Genomic DNA, 23,778 nt, shown 5'->3' on the forward strand with positions numbered 1-23,778 from the left:
GCAAACAGATTCATCTTGGAGAGGATTAAACCAAGCTACTCCTTGGAGGCAAGGATTCTGGGGCTTCATCTGACATACTTTGGACATGTTGCCAGGAGGGTCGGGTCCTTGGAGAGGGACATCATGCTTGGGAGGGTGGAGGGACAGCACAGGAGGGGAAGACCCTCTATGAGATTGAATGATTCGGTGACTGGGGTAATCGGGATCGGTGTGTCTGAGGCGGTGCGGTTGTCGCAGGATAGAGCAGGGTTTAGGGCTGTTGTGCATAGGGTCGCTATGAGTCGGAAACGACTCGACGGCACATAACAGCAGCAGCAACAACAACAACAACATTTCCCCCTGGATTGCTACAAATCATGTCATTAAATATCCTTAAATTAGCAGTTACTGAAAGCAAGTGCTAATACTTACCTTTTATTTTGAATATCAGTGGGCTTTTCCTTATGCTTTCCTTTGTCTTAATAAAGACTCAGAATTCATCTCTGATTGATTTTTTCCTTATTCCTTCTTGCTACCCTCTCCCATTCTGAAGAATTTTCCCAGTGACATATTTGCTTACCTAACCATTGTCAAACTTTTCACTATTAAGCTTTTAGTTTTGGACATAAAAGGGACCCTATACTAGGAAGGGTGAGGTAGAAGGAAAAGTTGAGTTCTTTAGCTACAATATTTCTTCAGCTGCTGGAGCATTTACTAGGAGAGAGCTCAGAAAGGTATGCTTCACAGTGTTCCAGGACCCCATCTGGGCAACTTATTTCATGTCTTGTTTCTATTTTTATATACAGCAGTTTTATTGAAGAACATTATGGTAAACTTTTATAAATGGTATGGTAGCAACTAGAATAGGTGGATCTATGTTGGAAGTTATTAGCCCTGTTGAAAGTGTGACACTTTAGGTAATGAACAGTTTGACAGCATTTTTCAAGCCTGGCAAACAGGATTATTTTTTTTATTCACTCAGTCACTCTTTTCTGTCAAGTTGGAGCTAACTCATGACTGATCCTCCATTGGGTTTCCAAAGCTATAAAAAGCATGAGAAGATGTTGTCCATCTTTCTCCTCAGGAACAGATGGTAAATAAGAATCACGGCCTTTGGGTTAACAGTGCAACTCCCGATGGACAAAGCTGTAGAGCTCCCTACTGTTGATGGTACCTTCAAGTCACCTAACTCATAGCAACCCCGTGAACAGTAAATCTGAACCTTACCTTGTCTTAATACTATCCTCACAATCTTTTTTATCTGATGTTTTCTGTCTTTTGTGTCAGGCTATGTTGTTGAGGGTCTTCCTGTCTTTCTCTGACCCTCCACCTTCCCCTGCATGATGGTTTTTTCCACTACTGGTATTCCCTACAGTTCTTCCCCCTCCCATGGCCCATGTGCCCTAATAGTTGACAGAGGTAAGGTGATGAGTTACTGCTCTGATTGATGGGTAACTCTAATCCCAGTGATGCCATTGCCTTGGAGGCCTTTTTACCAGCACCTAATGCTGGCCTGGAATGTGGAGTCATTTTGATGTAGTTCACACCTTCTTCTCATCCCTCTGCTCCCCAATGAAAGTATATGATACAAAACTATATTTTGTAGATTTTTTTTACATAAAGTAGTATCTAATAATTGTTTTTTCCTTTGCAAAGTAGTGCAGTTCTGCTATAGTTTTATCCTATTGTCAGCTATTAAGTAGTTATAAGTAAAATGTAAAATTTTTTTAGCTAATTTTTTCACCAACTTATATTTTCCATCTTCTTTTTCTTTTATCTCCACTTCTTGACTATTAATCATGTTTTGAAGCTACCTTTTATGGTAGCCATGTGAGAGCTCTATTTCCATCCCAGCTGATTGTAATTTCGTAACTCTAGATCAATGGCTTATTTGACTCACTTGACTTTTTAAAGGAACGAGAATTATTCAGCCTTCAAAGCAAATGTATGTATGTGTATTAACTGTTAAAGTTTTGAAAACTTAGCCCATGTGTTACAGTTAGACTTATGGTTCTGAAGATTGGGTAGAGGCAAGCAAGATAGAATTGATGAGAGTAGGAAAAATGGCATTTTGGGGATGATAAATAAAAATCACCAATGAGGCTTAAAAAAATAACATGGCACTTCTCGTTCATTGTTTTCTTATTCCCACTTGCAATTGTGTAGATGTTAGTCTCAATTAAAAATGATTGCTGAAGTTACCTTTGGAAGGATGTTTTGCCTTTCAGATGTGTTGGTGAAGAGCAAAGGTTTTAGTGGGAGGATGCCTGCCTCTTGTTGTTCACATGCTTGCATAATTTATTTTATAAATATAAGTAGCCACTAGAAATTATCTTAGAATTTGTCTTTTGGATCAATTTGAGGGAAGCCATGTTACAAACACTCTATGAGAACCCATGTAGTGAGAAACTAAAGCCTCATTCTTGCATATTCACAAACATACTTGAAAAAAAATTGTCTACACTCATTCAAGTTTCTGATGACTATAGTGCCCAGTGACACCTTCACTTCTTTGACTATGTTGATAGGAGAGGCTTTTTCGTGAAGAAGGACATCATGTTGGTAAGGTAGAGGGATGGCAAAGGAGAAAAAGTTCCTCGACCAGGTGGATTGACATAATAATTGCAGCAGTAGGCTCAAGTATGTCTGAGATGGTAAGGATGCACAGGACAGGAGGGTACGTTTGAGATAAGCTTTTTTTAAATTAATGATTTTTTAATGCAACCTACATATTTTTTTACAGCATATTTTTTCCATTTATTTTCCCCCCATTCATTCTTTGTTGCACATTTCTTTCTTGCACACCCTTCCCCCCCATTTTGTTTTTGTTTGACAAAAAAAAATTCTTTGATTGTTGTCCAATCCCCCCAGTCCAGTGTGCACTTTAATATGCATTTTTTTTGTCTAATAAGAGACTTACATCTAGAATTTGTTGAATACTTGAGCACCACAGAAAGAAAAAGGTCAACAACTAAATTGAGAAATGGGCACAGGATATGAACAGACATGTCACCAAAGAAGACATTCAGGAGCTACATTACAACTGAACCGCCTAAAAGAAAAAGTCTAACATTGGAATATTATGAAAAAGTATACTCAAACAAATATGAAAACCTAGCGAAAATGCACAAATACTTAGATATGCATAACCTGCCTAAACTGACAGAAACTGAAATTGAACACCTGAACAAACCCATTACAAAAGAAAAAATTGAAAAAGTAATAAAACAACTTCCAACCAAAAAAAGCCCTGGGCCAGATGGTTTTTACAAGTGAATTTTATCAAACATTCAGAGAAAAATTGACACCAATTCTACATAAACTATTTCAGACATAAACTATTTCAGGAAATAGAGAAAGATGGAATTCTCCCAGATTCATTCTATGAAGCAAACATATCCTTGATACCAAAGCCAGGAAAGGACACCACCAAAATAGAAAACTATAGGCCAGTATCTCTAATGAACATAGATACAAAAATCCTGAATAAAATCCTGGCCAATAGAATCCAATGATGCATAAAAAAAAAGAATTCATTATGACCAAGTTTGATTCCTAACAGGTGGGAGGATGTCAAAAGTATCATCCAGGAAGAGTGCAAACGGTCATTACAGAGACAGAAGAGAAAAAAAAGACCAAAATGGATGTCAGAAGGAACTCTGGAGATTGCACTGGAGCACAGAGAAGCCAAAGCACAATGAAGAATTCAAGATAATAAAGAACTGAATAGAAGATTCCAAAAGGCAGCATGGGATGACAAAGCAAAATATTACAAAGAAATGTGCAAGTAGCTGGAGTCAGAAAATCAAAAGGGCCGAACTTATTCAGCACTTAAGCTCAAGGAACTGAAGAACAAATTCAAACCTCAACTTGCTATAATCAAGGATGCTTTAGGCAGAATATGAAATGATCCAGGAAGTATTAAAAGAAGATGGAAAGAATATACTGAGTCACTTTATTAAAAAGAATTGGCAGACACAGAAGAATTTCATGAAATAACATATGAGCAAGAGCCTATGGTGATAAAGAAGTTCAAGCTACTTTGAAGGAACTAGCAAAAAATAAGCCCCAGGAATAGATGGTATACCAATTGATGTATTTCTCCTAACAGATGCTGCCCTGGATGTGCTCACCAAGTTGTGCCAAGAAATCTGGAGAACAACCACTTGGCCAACCAACTGGAAGAGATCGATATTTATTCCTGTTTCAAAGAAGGGTGACCCAACAGAGTGTGAAAACTATAGAACAGTATCATTGATTTCACATGGAAACAAGGTTCTACTGAATATTATAAAAAAATTACTGGAACAGCACATCAGCAGAGAACTGCAGGAAGTCCAAACTGGGTTTAGAAGGGGTCGTGGTACTAGGGATATTGTAGCTGATGTTAGATGGATCTTAGCGGAAAGCCCGGAATACCAGAAGAATATCTATCTGTGTTTCATTGATCATGCAAAGGCATTTGACTGTGTAGATCATAACAAACTTTGACTGACTCTGAGAAGAATGGGAATCCCAGAACACTTGATCATGCTAATGCAAAACCTATACTTGGACCAGGAGGCGGTTGTTAGAACAGAGCACGGAAACACTGTATGGTTCAAAATTGGGAAGGGTATGCGACAGGGATGTGTCTTGTTTCCATTCCTTTTCAGCCTATATACACAACAGATTATCCAGGAGGCTGGGCTATATGAGAAGTGTGGTGTCAGGATTGGTGGAAGATCTATCAACAACCTATGATATGCACATGACACAACCCTGCTTGCTGAAACTGAGGATGACCTGAATCGCTTGCTGCAGAGGGTCAAGGACTGCAGCCTTCAATATGGATTGAAGCTCAATATCAATAAGACAAAGATTCTCACCACTGGACCAGTTGGCAGCATCAGGATGGATGGTGAAGAGATTGAGGTTGTTCACAGCTTTAGTTTGCTTAGCTCCACAGTCAACACTGTTGGTAACGATGGGAAAATCTGCTGTTAGAAACCTCTCCAAAGTAGGGAAGAGCAGTGGTGTCACTCTGGAGACTAAGGTGCATCTCATACAGGCCATGGTCTTTGCTATCCCTTGTTATGCATCAGAGAGTTGGACAATGACTAGGGAGGATAGAAGGAGAATTGATGCCTTTGAGCTGTGGTGCTGGAGAAGAGTATTGAATGTACCCTGGACTGCTAAGAAAACAAACAGGTTCATCCTAGAGAGGGTTAAACCAGGCTGCTCCTTGGAGGCAAGGATTCTGAGGCTTTGTCTGACATACTTTGGACATGTTGTAAGGAGGAACCATTCCTTGGTGAGGGACATCATGCTTTGGAGGATAGAGGGGGACAGAGCAGGAGGGGAAGACCCTCTATGAGGTGGATTGATTCATTGACTGGGGAAATCGGGATGGGTGTGTTGGAGGTAGTGCCACTGGCACAGGATAGAGTACAGTTTAGGGCTTTTGTAAATAGGGTCGCTATGAGTCGCAAGCAACTCGACAGCACATAACAACAACAATATGCAAGGATGGTTCAACATAAGGAAAACAATCAGTGTAATTCATCACATTAACAAAGCAAAGAACAAGAACCACATGAGCCTATCATTTGATGCAGAAAAAGCCACTGACAAAATCTAGCACCCTTTCCTGATTAAAACAGTCAACAAAATAGGATTAGAGGGGAATTTCTTCAATATAGTAAGAAGTATATATGCAAATCCGAGAGCCAACATTGTTCTCAATGGAGAGAGATTAAAGGCATGCCCTTTGAGAACAGGAACTAGACAAGGATGCCCATTATTACCCCTCCCATTCAATAGTGTATTGGGAGTCTTAGCGATAGCAATAAGACATGATAAGGAAATACGAGGTTTCCAAATTGGGAAAGAGGAGGTAAAATTATTTCTGTACGCAGATGATATGATAGTATAATTAGAAAACCGAAGAGACAAGGGCGCTCTGGTGGCCTAGTGGCAAGTCTCTGCACTGCAATCCCAGAGATACGCAGTTCAAATCCACCAGGTGCTCTGCTGGAGAAGGAAGGGGCAGTCTCCTCCTGTATCAGTCAGATCTGATTTGACGGTTCATGTAAAAATAATACAATAAAAAAAGAAAAAAAAAGAAAACTGAAGAGACTCAGTAAGAAAACTACTGGACATAGTTGACCAATTCAACAAAGTGGCAGGGCATAAGATCAACATTCAAAAATCAATTGGATTTCTGTACAGTGACGAAGAGAAAACAGAACTGGAGCTTAGAAAAACAATACCCTTCACAATTGTTAATCACAAGATTAAACAATTGGGAGTAAATCTAACCAGAAACACAAAGGATCTATTCAAAGAAAATGATAAAACATTACTACAAGAAAAAGAGACCTGGAGAAGTGAAAGAGTATCCCTTGCTCATGGATAGGAAGACTCAATATTGTGAAAATGACAATACTACCAAAGGCAGTTTACACATTCAGTGCAATCCCAATACAAATACCAATTCATTCTTCAATGAGATGGAAAAGTTATCTCCAGTTTCACTTGGAATGGAAAGAGCCCCCGAATAAGGAAAGCACTCTTTAAAAAGAGGAACAAGGTAGGAGGCATCTCACTCCCTGATTTCATATCCTGCTACATTGCCGTTGTGGTCAAGACAGTGTGGTACTGTTATGGTGATAGACACAGATAACAGTGAAATAGAATTGGAAATTCAGAAATCAGCCCATCAACCTATGGTCAACTGATTTTTGACAAGGAGATGAAATCAGTCAAGTGGGGAAATAACAGGCTTTTTAACAAATGGTGTTGGCAAAATTCGATAATTATCTACAGAAAACTCAAGATCCACACCTCACTCCATATACAAAAACCAACTCAAAGTGGATTATGGACCTAGGCCTAAAACCAAGGAATATAAATTTCATGAAATAAAAGCTTACAAGAACCCTAGAAGTCCTAAGTCACAACATAAATAGTTTTCCAAGCACCCTGGAAAATCTACAAGCAGGAGAAGATAAATAGAGGAATGGGACCTTCTAAGAATCAAATCCTTATGCATATCCAAAAACTTCTCCAGCAGGGTAAAAAGGGAAGCCACAGATAGGGAAAAAATATTTGGTAATGACATACTTGAGCACAACAAGTTAAAGGTAAATAACCCAGTTGAAAAATGGGCACAGGATATGAACAGACACTTCACCAAAGAAGGAATTTCGATGACACAAACACATGAAGAAATGTTAAAATCCGTAGCTCTAACAGAGATGCAAATCAAAACAACTATGAGATATCATCTCACCCCAGTAAGAATAGCAAAATTTAACATAACAGTAGACAACAAATGCTGACGAGGTTGCAGAGAAACTGGAACCCTTTTTTCACTATTGGTGGGAGTGTAAAATGGTGCAACCCCTTTGGAAGGCTGTATGGCGCTTTCTCAAAAGGTTGCAAATAGAAATACCATTTGACCGAGAAATTCCTCTATTGGGAATATACCCTAAAGAAACCATAACTACCACCCAGGCAGATATATGCACATCCTTGTTTATTGCTGCTTTGTTCACAATAGCAAAGAGTGCCCATCAACAAATGGATAGAGAAGCTCTGGTATAGTCACACAGTGGAACACTACGCTGCATTGAAAAACAAGGAACTCATGGAATATTATTCAAAATGGGTGACCCTTGAGGACATTATGCTGAGTGAAATATCTGAGTCAAAAAATACTACTTAGTGCCACTGTTGTAGAACCAGTCATCAGGCTTGGGGTGAGACTAAGAAAACTTGGATAAATTATGTAGGCTGCATTGAAACAGATGAGGGAGAACAACAGTTTAAAAGCTATATATGATTGGGTATTATGGTCATTACAAGAGTCCAGAATGAAGGCTGCATGTGGATTGTTCTCAGGGGGTGGGGGGATTGTGTACCAATGAAAGAATTTTTATTTTACTTTTCAAAGAGAAGAGCGAATTGGAGGAAGGGGTGGCAGGGAGAAAAATGCAACAATGCGTGAATGGAAATCCAAAATCTCTGTTTACGTTCATTAAAATTAATAAAATTTAAAAAATGTAGTACTCAGAAAAAAAAGGAATCAAAGGTTAACATGTTCATGGTTTGGAAGACTTAACATTTTGAAAATGTTTATACTACCAAAGACAATTGACAGAAATAACACAGTCCAAATCCAGATACAGTTATTCTTCAGACATGGAAAGAGCAATCAACAAATTTATACAGAAAGGAAAGAGATCCTGGATAAGTAGAACACAAATGAAGGAGAAAAACAAAGTTTGAAGACTTACCTCTCCCTATCTCAGAACCTACTTTCTAGCCAAGGTCATCTAGCGGTTTGATATTTGGATAGTGACAGATATGAGAACCCTGAAATGAATCCATTTGCAGGTGGTTCGAATCCACCGCTGCTTCCTGGGAGAAGAATGGGCAATCCCTTGTGATTTACAGCCTCTGAAAACCCACTTGAGAATCAACTGTGAGTTGGTTCTGATTTAACAGCACATAACAATAACAACAATGCTGGATGACTAATTTTTGACAAATAGCTGAAATCCAAAATCTATCATAATGGGGAAAAGCTTTTATAAATTATTAAATATTTCGGCAAAAATATTTTGGGTATATTTAGCAGAAAACTGAAGCATCCATAACCCACACCATATATAAAGGTTAACTCAGAATGTATTTTTAGGTATAAAATATAAAACTATAAAGATCATTTATAAAGTAGGGGAAATTTTAGCACCGATAGAATACCAAAATAAGACTGGAAATTCATAGGCATTAGAAGATAAAGGAGATTATCAAGACCTAAGAATTAGATTTCTGTGTGAATAAAAAGGCATTTACAAAATAGTTAAGAGAACCTACAGATTGGGAAAAACATATGATAAAAACGTACCTGACAGGGATTTCTTTTCTAAAATTTACAGAAAACTCCAATACTTAAGTATAAAAGACAAGCCAATTCTGCTTTGCAGTCTCGGTTCCGCACACATCCACTGTCACAATGTTGATGCCCAACAAGAACCTGATTGCCATATATATGAACTCCTTTTTAAGGAGGGGTGATGCCAAAGCACCCTGAACTGGCAGACAAAAACGTGCCCAGCCTTCATGTCATGAAGGCCATGCAGAGTCTCAAGTCACGAGGTTATGTGAAGGAACAGTTCACCTGGAGACATTTCTACTGGTACCTTACCAATGAGGGTATCCAGTATCTATGTGATGACCTCCATCTCTGCCCCTTGAGATTGTTTCTGCCACCTTGTGCCGCAGCTGTCCTGAGACTGGCAGGTAATGACCGAAAGATTTGGAAGGTGAACGGCCTGCAAGATTGACTTGAGGGGAGGCTGACAGAGACACATACAGACACAGTACAGTGCCTCCTGGTGCCGACAAGAAAGCTGAGGCTGGGGCTGGGTCAGCAACTGAATTCCAGTTTAGAGGTGGATTTGGTCGTGGACGTGGTCAGCCACCTCAGTAAAGTTGGAGGGAATTGTTTTGTGTTGAATAAACATGTTGTTGTTATGTGTCTTCAAGTCGCAACTCATAATGACCCTATGTACAACAGCCCTAAACTCTGCTCTGTCCTGTGCCAATCGCACTGTCTCCGATACACCCATCCCAATTACCCCTGTCACCGAATCAGTCCACCTCATAGTGGGCCTTCCCCTCCTGTGCTGTCCCTCCACCCTCCCAAGCATGATATCCCTCTCCAAGGACCGATCTCTCCTTACAACATGTCCAAAGTATGTTAGATGAAGCCTCAGAATCCTTGCCTACAAGGAGCCACCCAGTTTAACCCTTTCCAGGATGAATCTGTTTGTTTTCCTAGCAGTCCATGGTACCCTCAATACTCTTCTCCAGCACCACAGCTCAAAGGCGTCATTTCTCCTTCTATCCTCCCTAGTCACTGTCCAACTCTCTGATGCATAACAAGGGATAGCAAAGACCATGGCCTGTATCAGATGCACCTTAGTCTCCAGAGAGACACCACTGCTCTTCAGTACTTTCTTTGGAGAGGTCCCTAACAGCAGAATTTCCCATCGCAGTGCTTATTTTAATTTCCTGGCTACTGGTGCTGAGAGTGTTGACTGTGGAGCCAAGCAAACTAAAGCTGTAAACAATCTCAATCTCTTCACCATCCATCCTGATGCTGCCAATTGATCCAGTGGTGAGAATCTTTGTCTTCTTGACATTGAGCCTCAATCCGTATTGGAGGCTGCAGTTGTTGATCCTCTGCAGCAAGTGCTTCAGGTCCTCCTCAGTTTCAGCAAGCATGAGCATGTTGTGTCAAGTGCATAACACAGATTGTTGATAGATCTTCCACCAATCCTGACACCACACTTCTCCTCATAGAGCCCAGCCTCCTGGATAATCTGTTCTTCAAACAGGTTGAAAAGGAATGGAGACCGGACACATCCCAGGTGTATGCCCTTCCCAATTTTGAACCATACAGTATTTTCGTGCTCTGTTCTGACGACTGCCTCCTGGTCCAAGTATAGGTTTCGCATTAGCCCGATCAAGAGTTCTGGGATTCCCATTCTTCTCAGAGTCAGCCACAGTTTATTATGATCCACGCAATCAAATGCCTTTGCATCATCAATGAAACACAGATAGACATTCCTCTGGTATTTCCTGCTTTCAGCCAAGATCCATCTAACATTAGCTACAATATCTCTAGTACCACGACCCCGTCTAAACCCAGCCTGGACTTCTAGCAGTTCTCTCTCTGCTGATATGCTGTTTCAGTCGTTTTTGGATAATCCAGTAGAATCTTGCTTGTATGAAATCAACAATACTGTTCTATAGTTTCCACATATATAAACATGTAACCAGGAGAAAAACAAAAGAGACAAGCCAATTCTGAAACAGGCAGAGGATATGAATAGACGCTTAATTAAAGAAGTGATGGCCACCACATCATCAAAGAAGTGATGGCCAACAAACATAAATATGCTCAAGATCATGAGCTGTTATGGAAGATGCAAAATAACAGTGAAGTATTATCTTGCTCTGGCAACAATAGCAAAGTTCTGCAGGACAGTGAGCAAAAGTGTGCTGATGAAGGTCTGGAGAGAAAAGAAGTCTTTTTTTATACTGCTAGTGGGAATTAAAAATAGTGTTACCACTATGAGAAATAGTCTGGTGCATCTTTAAAAGGTTGAAAATAGAAATAGCATTTGATTCAACAATCCCACTACTAGATATGTATCCTGAAAAAAAAAAGAGAGTGAGCTTCAGTACAAACTGATACATGCATGTATATTATTGCAGCATTGTTTATAATAGTCAAGAGATAGCAACAACCTAAAATCCCATCAGTGGACAAATAATTAAAGAAATTATGGTACAATTGTACAATGTACCATTAAGCAACACTAACAAATGACAATTCACAAAACAGTATAACATGAGTGAATCTAGAGGAAATTATGCTGAGTGACAAGGCAGCCACAAAAGGACAATTGCTGTAGAAGACCTCTGTTAGGATAATCTGTATAAAAAATTTTATACACAGAATCGTTTTTGGATGGTTACCAGTGAAGGAAAGGGAAAGGGAGAAACATAAACATAATTTGGGTTAAAGGAAAAGGCAATGTACAAAAGGGGTTGATCTGACATTGTAATTACTTTCTTTAGTCTATTATAATGAATGTTGTAAAAGAAAATGTATGTACGTAATTGAATAAAAATTAATATTACTTGTAAACTTTTCACTCGGGTTTTACAAAGAAAAGAATCAAAAGTAGATCATCTTTTTATATATGGAATATTCTCTATGGATCATTTTAATGAGTATAAAGTTTAGACTGAAGTTGTAAAATGGTGATTGAAAGCTGTACCAGTTCACAGATTGATGTGTTTTATTTGGCATGTGTTATGTTTTCTCACACCCTGTCCTTTAAAAGAAACTTTACAACATTTTTTAAAAAAACCAACCAGAGTGTTTTACATTACAAATTTCTATCCTCTCTTAAAATAAAGGAGGGGAAACCCCAGTAAAAGACCTAACAATAGACCTATACATTGCAACACTTGATTGGAGCTGAGTGGCCGCTCTTTGTTGTAGCTGATTATACTTTTCCAGTTTACAACTGCTCCCTTATTCCTCATTTTACCTACATCCTTTGGCTTCACAAGTCTTAATTGTATCTGTGGATCCTTTGAATATTTTAGAGTTAGCCACATCAAAAGTGTGCCACACCTGATCTAAACAACCAGCTACTCCTGTTTTGTGTGCTGACAAACAGCTAACCAAACCATAAGAGCACAGGAGTTGAGGTCATTCTGGGCACTATTAAACCAAAATGTATTTTTCTTGATTTACCTAGTTTTACCCAAAATAATTGCTTATTCTATATTGATGGTATATGCTATCTACTGAAGCAATTTAAAATAGTTTATAATACTCCACTCTTCCTACTTTGTTGCTGTAGTGTGTCATTGAGTTCATTCTGATTCATAGCAACCCTATAAGGCAGAGCAGAGCTGCTCCATAAAGTTTCCAAAGCTGAGGTTAATTTTTATAGGAGCAGATTGCCAGGTCTTTTCTCCCATAGAGCAACTGGTAGGTTTGAACCACTGACCTTTTGGTTAGCAGTTGAGTGTTTAACGATTGTACCACTAGGACTTCTTCATCCAAATTTAGTCAGAAAATCAAATGATATATTGCTTTAGATAAATATACTACAAAAGACTTACTTAAAAGTGTTAAAATGGAAGGGATATGTGATTAGGTATTATTGTCATGACAGGAGTCCAGAAAGAAGGCTGAATAGTGGAGTGGACCTGGGGGGGAAGGATTGCATAACAATGAAAGAATTTTACTTTTCAAAGAGAAGAATGTACTGGGGTGGAGGAGAGGTGGGAAGGGAGAAAAGTGCAACAATGAAAGACTGGAAATCCAGTCTCCGTATATTTTCGATAAAATTTGTAATAATATTTTTTTTAAAAGAGTGTTAAAATGGAAAGGTATCACCTTGAGGACTAAGGTGCACCTTCCTATGCCATGGTATTTTCAGTCATTTTGTATGCATGTGACAGCTGGGCAATGAATAAAGAATACGGAATAAAAATTGGTGCCTTCGAGGTACAGTGTTACAAAGAACATTATACATATAGCTTCCAGAAGAATGTATAAATCTGTCTTAGAAAATGTACAAGGAGAATACTCCTTAGAATTGATGTGTTGAGACTTTGTCTCACAAAATTTGGTCATGTTACCAGTAAGGATCTGTCCTTGGAGAAGGGCATTACTGCTTGTCAAAGTAGATGATCAGTGAAAACACACAAGGAAATAGACCCAGTGGCTACAAGTATGGGCTTAAACACAGCAGTGATTATGAGCATGGTGCACGAGGAGGAAGGATTTTTTTTATTCTGTTTAAAATTATTCTCAGTTGGAACTAACGTGATGACATCTAACAGGAATTTTATGTATGTTAAAAAAAATTCTCTTTTTTTTCCTCTTTGTATTTTAAACTAAAGTTGTTTAGGGCTTTTGTTGTTTTTCTCTCTCTCTCTAATTTTTTTTTTTAAGTAGTCCCACCAGCTGCTCCATGAGAGAAGGTTGGGCAGTCTCCTTCTGTATGATTTACTGCCTCTGAAAATCAGCAGTAGGATAAGCTGTGGGTTGGTTCTGACTCAGTGGTACACAACAATAAAGTGGCCTTGGGTCTGTTTATATTTTAACACTTCATATCTATTAGAGATTAATAGAAGCTCAGCTTTTATTTTCTTAGATCACAAGAACAGCACAGAGTGAAGATTCTTAAGAAAAAGCTGTGAGAAGCAAACACTTAGCAAAATTGTAAATTACTAATAGTCAAAAGAATGGAGTGCACATAAATCTCATGAATGAATCAGAAAAATTCTTAGAAAAACTGAGAGGAGAAATGTGATGATACTGCTCTCCCCCCACCCCATAGACCTGTACAAGAGATTGCCTCAATTCTTTCATTCATGAAAGAGCTACGCATGAGGCTAGTACTGGTTTGTCCTTTACAGAAAATGGTTGATCAGTATATTGCTTGCTATCCATCAGAGAGCAGGACAATGACTAGGGATGGTAGAGAATTGATGCCTTTGAGCTGTGGTGCTGGAGAAGAGTGTTAAATATACCATGGACTGCTAGGAGAACAAACAGGTTTGTCCTGGAGAGGGTGAATCCAGAATCCTCCTTGGAGGCAAGGATTCTCAGGCTTTGTCTGACATAATTTGGGCATGTTGCAAGGAGGGACCAGTCCTTGGAGAGGAACACCATGTTTGAAAGGGTGGAGGGACAGAGAAAGGGAGACCATTGATAAGGTGGATTGATTCAGTGACTGGGGTTATGAGGGTAGGTGTGGCAGAGACGGTCAAGTACAGAGCAGGTTTTGGGGCTATTGTACATAGAGTCACTGTGAGTCATAAGTTACTCGACAGCATATAACAACAGTATACTTGAAAGACTTTATATTCGGCGAGCTCTGGTGGCCTAGTGGAGGGAAGCTGCACTGCAATCCCAAAGGTGCGCGGTTTGAATCCACCAGATGCTGTGCTGAAGAAGGAGGAACAGTCGCCTCCTGTACCAGTCAGATCCAATTTGATGGTACACACACACACACACACACACAGACGAAAGAAGGAAGGGAGGGAGGGAGGGAAGGAGGGAGGGAGGGAAAGGAAGGAAAGAAAGACTTTATATTCAGTTACCTGCATATATGCAATAAACAGCTTTAATTATTTGTAAATAATAATGTTGTGTGCCAGCAAGTCAGAACTGACTAATAGCTGATCCTATAGCAGGTTTTCAGGGGCAGTAAAACACTTGATAGGGCATTGCCTGTCCTCCAGGAGAGAAGCTGGTGGATTTGAATCATGTGTCTTAAATGATTAGATGCTGTTGGTTAATTTCAGTCACTTTGACAGCTTAAAGTTTGAAAATGATTAATAATAATAACTCTTCACATTTAAAAAAATGTAATGCTTATATAAGTATGTGTGAAAAAGTAAATCAATGATAGTTTTAACAACATTTTTAAATAGGAGAATTATTTCTTCTTTCCTAATATTTTATCTACAGGAGATGACTATTTCTACTATTTTTTAGGAGATGAATATTTCTACCATTTTTAAAAATAAAAAACTTGTAGATAGATTGATAAATAAGCTAAAAATTGTTAGTTGTTAGCCTAGTTCCAGCAGTAGCTATATGTATGAATAAAAAATTTGCTTATGTTTCCATTTTAAAAAGTATTTAGCCACATTGAAAAAAATTTGATAAACAGAAAAAAAATACGTTTCCAACAGTACCATTGATCCACCCTTTCTCATCCCTCTTAGCATGCTGGTGTCATGTTCAGCCTTTGTCTTTGCATTTCTAAACAGTTATAATTATTTTTTAATCTTTCTTTTTCTCTCTAGCAATAAATGATTGTGTCCCATGAAATTGCATACTAGAAGATGAATTTTTTTCAAAACAAATTTTGAGGATTCAGAGAAATAAACTACATTTAAAATGTTGTACAATCACTACAGTTCTGTTTTTCCAGAGTTTTCATCCTAAATAGTCTTCATTAAGCAATAACTAACTCCTCAATCCTTCCTCTTCACAGACCTGGTAATTACTAATCAGCTTTTGTTTCTGTGAATTTGCCTTTTGTTGTTGTATACCATAGAGTTCGGACCAACCCATAGCTGGCCCTCTAGCAGGTTTACAGAGGCATGGAAGGAGATTCCCTGTACCTCTCCTGTGGGCAGCTGGGGAATTTGAACCGCAGTGCAGCTTCTTGCCACTAGGCCACCAGAACTCCGTAGGCATTTGCCTACTCTATTTAAAATATTTAAGTGGGCATATACTATATTTGTTCTTTTGTGTCTTATTTAATTCAGTATAATGTTCTCATAATGTTGCATGAGTCAAGACTTCATTTCTTTTTTATGACTGAATAATATTCCAGTGTTTGAGTTACATTATCCTTATTAATCTGAAAAAGTTGCAGGATACTCCTTTTTATTAAATATCTTTTTAATTGTGATTTTAATGGAAATTTACTGAAAAGTTGGACTTTCATTCATTATTCCACATTTCCTTCCCTCTCTCTCCCTTCCCCCTCCCCCAGTCCCAGTTCACATTTTATTTTAAAAAAAAGTTCATTAATTGTTGCACAGTTACCTCCCTTCTGCCCCCCTATTCCCTCCCTTAGTACTCTTTGCAGTACACCTCTTATTCTGGACTGTTGTTATACATATAATGCCTAATCATATATTCCTTTTAAATAGCTCTTTCCTTTATCTATTCTAATGCAGTGTTCATTGGACTGGTAAAGTACACTCTTAACCCTATTCTCCTCCCAATCCCCCATGTCAGTCCTGCTTTATAATAGTGTGGTGCTATGCTTTTGTGACTGAGATAGTTTACTTAGCATAATGTCTTCCAGGGTCACCCATGTCGTGTAATGTTTCATGAGTTCATTGTTTTTTAGTGCTGCGCTTGCTCAGAAAGTTGGAAATAATATAATTTGACCCAGCAATGTCACAGCTGGGTATATACCCTAAAGAAACCAGAACTTCCATCCAAACAGACATATGCACACCCATGTTTATTGCTACACTATTCACAGTAGCAAAGAGATGGAAACAACCCAAGTGCTCATCAACAAGCAAATGCATAGAAAAACCATGGGTTACTACTTTTTTAGAGTAGAAAGTACAGAAAGAAAGGGATGTAGTAAGTAGCAGCATAAAATGCACTGTCTGAGCATATCTGTTTACATTTTCCTTCAACACTCCACAAACTTGACTGTTAAATCTGATTTCTATAGGTGGACTCTATGAGGAGGAATGTGACTTTAGGATCAGAGAGAAACTCATCATTAAATTGCATTATGCAGATGACAAAACCTTGCTTCCTGAAAGTGAGGAGAACTTGATGTACTTTCTGTAGAAGATCAAGGAATGCAGCCTTCGATATGGATTGCATCTCAATGTCAAGAAAAAAAAAGATTCTTGCCACTGGACCAATAGGCATGATGAGTGGAGAAGAGATTGAAACCATTAACAACTTTATCTGATTTGGATCCACAGTTAATACTCTTGGTACCAGCAGTCAGGATATAAGGAGACATACTGCATTGGAAAAGTCTGTAGTTAGGGACGTCTCCAAATTTTTGAGGAGCAATGATGTCACTTTGAAGATTAAGGTGCATCTTATTCAGGCTATGGTCTTTCTGATCACTTGCTATGCATCTGAAAGCTGGACAGTGAATAGGGATGACGGAAGAATTTATGCCTTTGAGCTGTGGTTTTGGAGAACAACACTGAACATCCCGTGGCCTGCCAAAAGAACAAATAAATATGTCTTGGAGAGGCTGCGGCCCTCTCTGCAGTCCTTGGAGAGGAGTGCTTTTTTGGAGGCAAGGAAAATGAGATTTTATCTCACATACTTCAGGCATGTTGCTAGGAGAGACATTTATATTCCTTGTAGAGAGATGATGCTTGGAAGAGTGGAGGTTTGCAAAGGAGAGGAAAACCCTAGACCACATGTATTGACGCGGTGACTGCCATAATAGGCTCTAGTATGTCAGGAAATATGAAGATGGCACAGGATAGGACAGGATTCATTTCTGTTATTCATAGGGTTGCTGAGTGGTACTTGACTCAGTAGCACCCAACAACAACAATTTGTATTCACTTTGAGGAAGATCTTTTAGGATACAGTATTTTAAGTACAGTGTTTTATTTCCTTCTGCTTTCCTGAGATCTAGCTGAGTTTATAGCATATAGTCAGAATGAACAATCATTGAATGAAAAAAAGGAGAGGAAAATAAGTACCTAAAACAACTGAGGAAAGAATTGTATCAGAATGTTTGAGGCTGTAAGTTACAGAATATTGATAAATGTCTTAAATAGTAAAGACACCTTTTATTCCACATGACACCAAGTTCAGTTAGGGTATTCCAAGGTTGGATATATAGCTACACAGTGTTGTTAAGGACCCAGATGTTTTTAATTTCATATTCGGCCATCCTCAGCAAGTTGGGGATTTCTTCTGTTGCAACATCAGTGTCAGAATTCCAGATGTCATTTGCAGACATGATTGTGTCCAACAAAGAGGAGGTAGTGTTTCCTCCCATGTGTTGTTAGGGAAACCTTTCACAAATGCTTCCAGCTGATTTGCACTCAGGTCTTGTTGTCTAGGAATGCTTAATAAACCAATACCTTTGCTGGCTCAGAAAGTAAGGATCTGACATCTCTGGACTATGATGGAAGACACGCGATGCTGGCAAGGGAAAAATTTAGGGTAGGGTAGGGAAAAATTTAGGGTAGGGTAGAGGAAGGCAAAGGCTAATGGGCACATGGTAACAGTAACTGGTACAGAACTGCAATGTGCTTCTGGAAAGACACTGGCCTTGAAAATTCTGTAGGGCAGTACCTCTCTGTCCTACAGGGTTTCTATGAGTAAGAATAAATACAAAAGCAATGAATTTTATTTTATTGGAGTTTGAACCTATTAGCCACTCTGGAAGAAAGAGGTGAGGATTTGCATTAGTAAGGATTATATAGTTTTGGAAACCATGGAGCCATTTCTACTCTGCCCAAAGGAATATTAAGAGCCAAAGAATTTAAAGATAATAGATAATCTTTTTTTCAGATTAAAATAATTTCCGCATTATTATAGCAATTCAAAGACTTGGTATATCCTTTTCCCTCCTAGTATTTTCTTGTTCTTTAAAAAAAAAATTTAGTATTAGTAATTTTAATGAATATTTACAGACATTTTGGATTTCCATTCATTTATTGTTATACTTTTCTCCCTGCTCACCCCGCCCCCCCAGTACACTCTTCTCTTTGAAAAGTTAAAAAAAAATTCTTTCATTGTTTTACAATCCCTCCCCCCAGGTCCATTCCACTATGCAGCCTTTGTTCTGGACTCCTGTCATGACAATAATACCTAATCACATAACCCTTTTAAACAGTTTTCTCCCTCATCTGTTTCAATGAAGTATACATTACTTAGCCCATCTTTCTCAGTCTCCTGCCAACCCCGATGTCAGACCCATTTTACAACAGTGGCACTATGCAGTGTTTGTCCTTTTGTGACTGAGATATTTCACCCAGCATAATGTCCTCCAGGGTCACTAATTTTGAATACTATTTCATGAGTTCCTTGTTTTTTAATGCAGTATAGTAGTCCATTGTGTGAATATACCACACCTTCTCTATCCATTAGTTTGTTGACAGGCACTTAGGTTGTTTCCAACTCCTTACTATTGTGAACAAAGCCACAATAAACATGGGTGTGCATATATCTGCTTGGGTGGCAGTTATGGTCTCTTTGGGGTATATTCCCAGTAGTGGAATTGCTGGGTCAAATGGTATCTCTTTGCAACTTTTTGAGAAAGTGTCATACCGCTTTCCCCTGTGGTTGCACCATTTTAACTTACACCAACAGTGAATAAGGGTTCCAGTTTTTCCACAACCTCGCCAGCATTTGTTGCTTGCTCTTCTGCGAATTTTGCTATTCGTACTGGAGTGAGATGATATCTCATAGTTGTTTTGATTTGCATCTCTCTTAGGGCTGGGGATTTTGAACATTTCTTCATGTGTTTGTTGGCCATCTGAATGTCTTCTTTGGTGAAGTGTCTGTTCATATCCTGTGCCCATTTTTCAATTAGATTGTTTACCTTTGTCTTGTTATGGTGACAATAGATAATCTTTATAGGAGTATGTTGCTAGCTCTTTTTCCTGCAGATACACTAGGTAATCAACCACTTAAACACTGCATGACTGAGGCTTCTCAGAATACAACTTAGTAAAAGCTTTTAGGGAAAGTTGTCTTTTGTCACATTAGGTTGCTATGTGTCATATCTACTCCGTGGAACCTAACAACAACAATATCTGTAACTAGTAATAGTGTGTGTTAGTGGTGTAACTAGTATTGTGTGTAACTAGTATGGTGCCCAAACTGAGTTATACCTCTAAATTTATATTCATATACCTAACATAGATAGGAAGACAGTAAAGTAACATTGTGTCTTAAGTAACAATGTGTGTCCTTGCTTCATAGAAAAAAATATTGAATATATTTTCTAAAAGCTTATGAAATTGCAGATTTAAAATTGCTAAGCCCCACATGCAAAACTTATGCTTGGAGATGACCAGGAGGCATTCATTTGAACAGAACAACGAAAGCACTGCATGGTTCAAAATCAGGAAAGGAGTGTGTCAGGGATGTGTCCTCTGTTCATACCTTTTCAGTCTATATTCAGAACAGATCATTCCAGAGGCTGGACTTCATGAGGAGGAGTGAAGCATCAGGATTGAAAGAACACTCATCAGCAGCCTGTGTTATACAAATAATATACCTTGCTTGCTGAAACTGAGGAGGACCTCATGCACTTGCTGCATAGGGTCAAGGACTGTAATCATCAATATGGATTGAAGTTTAACATCAAGAAGACAGAGATTCTCACTGTGGGGCTATTGCCTGCACCATGATAGATGGAGAGGAGATTGAGACTGTTAACAATTTTCAGCTTGCTTATCTCTTGGCACCAGCAGTCAGGAAATCAAAAGACTTAATTGCACTAGGGAAGTCAGCTGTCAGAGTACTGAGGCACAATTAGGTCATTCTGGAGACTAAGGTGTGCCTGATCCGGGCTGTGGTCTTCTCAGTTACATGCATCAGAGAGCTGGACAATGACTAAGATGACAGAAGAATTGATTCCTTTGAGTGGTGGTGCTGGAGAAGAGTATTGAACATACCATGGACCACCAGAACAAAAAGAACAAATAAGTCTGTCTTGAAGAGGGTGAAAACGTTTTTCTCCTTGGAAGCAAGGATTTTGAAGCTCCCTCTCACATACTTTAGTCATGTAGCCAGGAGGAACCGTTCCTTATAGGAGGACACCATGCTTGGAAGGGTGGAGGGGACAGCACAAGAGAGGAAGACCCTGGATGAGATCTATTGATAGGATAAGTGGAACAATAGAATTAGATATGTCATAGTCAGTGAGACTGGCTTAGGATAGGGCAGGGTTCAGAGCTATTACACATAGGGTCACCATGTGTTGCAGGCAAGTTGATGGCATATAACAACAACAAGCCCAACACAGGTTGTTGGAAGCTTCATTGCTTCATTACTTTCATAGTGAATGTTTCTGCATCATCTCACTGTAAAAGTGCTATTCCTCTGCATCTAACATCATTACTTAGAGGGAATAAATAGATAAAAGTTTAGGGTAGAATTTAATTACAAGTCAACAACAGAGTTTACTTCATGTTAACGTAGTATTCAGGGAAAAGAAGAGATGTGGGTATTATTAACTACATACTAGATGATTCCTAAAGGGTTTTAGTTTTCATTAAAAATATTTATTATTATTCATTTCAGTGAACATTTACAGAGATTTTGGATTTCCATTCATTCATTGTTGCACTTTTCTCCCCACCCATCCTCCTACCCTCAGTTCGCTCTTCTCTTTGAAAAGTAAAATTCCTTTATTGGTATACAATCCACCCCACTCCCCACCCCCTGCACTCCCCCACACCTACCCAGAGTATAATCCACTCTGCATTTTAAGGAGTTGTACTTTGTTGCATACTTTTTGCTTTTAGAAACTGTGTATAGTAGTGGAAATGTGAGGACAATGAGCTACTGTCTTGAAACAAAGTGTTAAGGCTATTACATGTATTCCAGGTGTATTTAAATAAGTGAATATAAAATTGTTATAATTGGTGATAAAATGTTTGACCAGTTCAGCACATGTATTATTGTGGTTGAATTGAATTTTTAACTGATGGGTTACAGGATTATTTTTGCAAACTACATAGCAAATTATATCATCCTTTATATCTTCTTTATGTTTTTTTTTCATGGATGGGAGAAACTATAATCACTTCACTTGCTAACTTATTGGCCTTTTAGTTCATTTTAATAGTATCTTAGAGACTGCTTCTGAGGAGCCTGCTGAATTATTAAGTTGATAATTTGGTCTGTTGCTGCTCTCTTTTTAGTTTAAAGCTATTTTACTTTTCTTATAGTTCTTAAGATTTCATATTTTTTGTCTTGTATGCCATATACCATATACAAATTTTTCATGAAAGTAGATGTTTGCTAATTAGTGTGGCGTTTGACTGTGTGGATCATAGACTCTGAGAAGAATTGGAATACCAGAACACTTGATTGCGCTAATAAGAAACCTATACTGGGACCAAGAGGCAATTGTCAGAACAGTGTAAGGGAACACTGCATAGTTCAAAATTGGGAAGGGCGTACGCCAAGGATGTGTCCTGTCTCCATACCTTTTCAACCTGTATGCAGAACAGATTATCCAGGAGGCTAGGCTCTATGAGGAGAAATGTGGGATCAAGATTGGTGGAAGATCTATCAACAATCTGCGATATGCAGTGCTTGCTAAAGAGGGTCAAGGACTACAGCCTCCAATGTGGATTGAGGCTCAATGTCAAGAAGACAAAGATTCTCACCACTGGACCAATTGGCAGCATCAGGATGGATGGTGAAGAGATTAAGATTGTTCACAGCTTCAGTTTGCTTGGCTCCACAGTCAACACTCTCGGCACCAGTAGCCAGGAAATTAGAAGACATATTGTCATGGGAAAGTCTGCTGTTAGGGACCTCTCCAGAAAAAGTACTGAAGAGCAGTAATGTCTCTTTGGAGACTAAGGTGTGTCTGATAGAGGCCATGGTCTTCACAATCACTTGTTATGCATCAGAGAGTTGGACAGTGACTAAGGAGGATAGAAGGAGAATTGATGTCTTTGAGCTTTGTTGCTGGAGAAGAGTATTGAGGGTACCATGGACTGCTAGGAAAAAAGATTCATCCTGGAAAGGGTCAATCCTGGCTGCTCTTTGGAGGCAAGGATTCTAAGGTTCCGTCTGACATACTTTGGACATGTTGCAAGGAGGGGACAGGTCCTTGGAGAGGGACATCATGCTTGGTAGGGTGGAGGGACAGCACAGAAGGGGAAGGTCCCCTCTGAGGTGGATTGATTCAGTGACTGGGGTAATCGGGATGGGTGTACCGGAGATGGTGCAATTGGCACAGGACAGAACAGAGTTTAGGGATGTTGTACATAAGGTCACTATGAGTCTCAAGTGACTCGACGGCACATAACAACAACAACAACAACCACAACAACATGCCATTTGCACCAGAACTGAATGAGCCTAGCCTTCCATTAATACTTATTTAATGAAAGAATAAATTAATTGGTTGTTGGGACTTATATTAACCTAAGCAGGGGAAAAGATACTATCCTATATTTTATTAGATATGATATTGCTGCTCTTGAAAGAATAAACAGTTTTGTTGTTGTTGTTTTAATTAAAGATTTTAAGGGAAGTAATGAGTTCATGTCTTAATATGGCTATTAAATACTTATAAGTACTTAAGGCAGTGCAAATGTGGGGAATTAAGAACATAATTTAAAAAGAAGAGATTATAAAAATAAGGGTATGTTATTCAGTAAGAGAAGCCATCAGTATAATGAGAGTAGAATTGATAACTCTGTGGTGCTTTATTCTTCTGAAAAGGTATTTTACCATACATATTACATAGATCTGACTGTGTCCCATTATCTGTAAACTGTATTATTTCTGTAGATAATCTTCTCAGATGTACAACTAAATCAACATGTTTTATATTTAAAAGATATTTCTGATATCATTGTATTCCTTTATTTAAATATTACATTTATGTGTATCAAAGTATGTTCTGTTACAGATCATGCTTTTGAAAAGTGATTTTAGTGAAAGTGTTATACAGTGAAAATGCAGTTTGCATAGGTCTCAAATAA

At 38.6% G+C, this 23,778-nt stretch overlaps 1 protein-coding gene across 1 annotated transcript in view; it reads left to right on the top strand.

Annotated features, from left to right (window-relative positions):
* SPAG6 (sperm associated antigen 6) overlaps positions 1 to 23,778 on the top strand; it is a 151,462-nt gene that overhangs the window by 61,629 nt on the left and 66,055 nt on the right. The gene's annotated exons all lie outside the window — the stretch shown is intronic.

This window comes from Elephantulus edwardii, unplaced genomic scaffold (assembly GCF_000299155.1).
Source record: "Elephantulus edwardii isolate Elephantulus edwardi_28Jun2011 unplaced genomic scaffold, EleEdw1.0 scaffold00054, whole genome shotgun sequence".
In the NCBI taxonomy this organism is placed as follows: domain Eukaryota; kingdom Metazoa; phylum Chordata; class Mammalia; order Macroscelidea; family Macroscelididae; genus Elephantulus; species Elephantulus edwardii.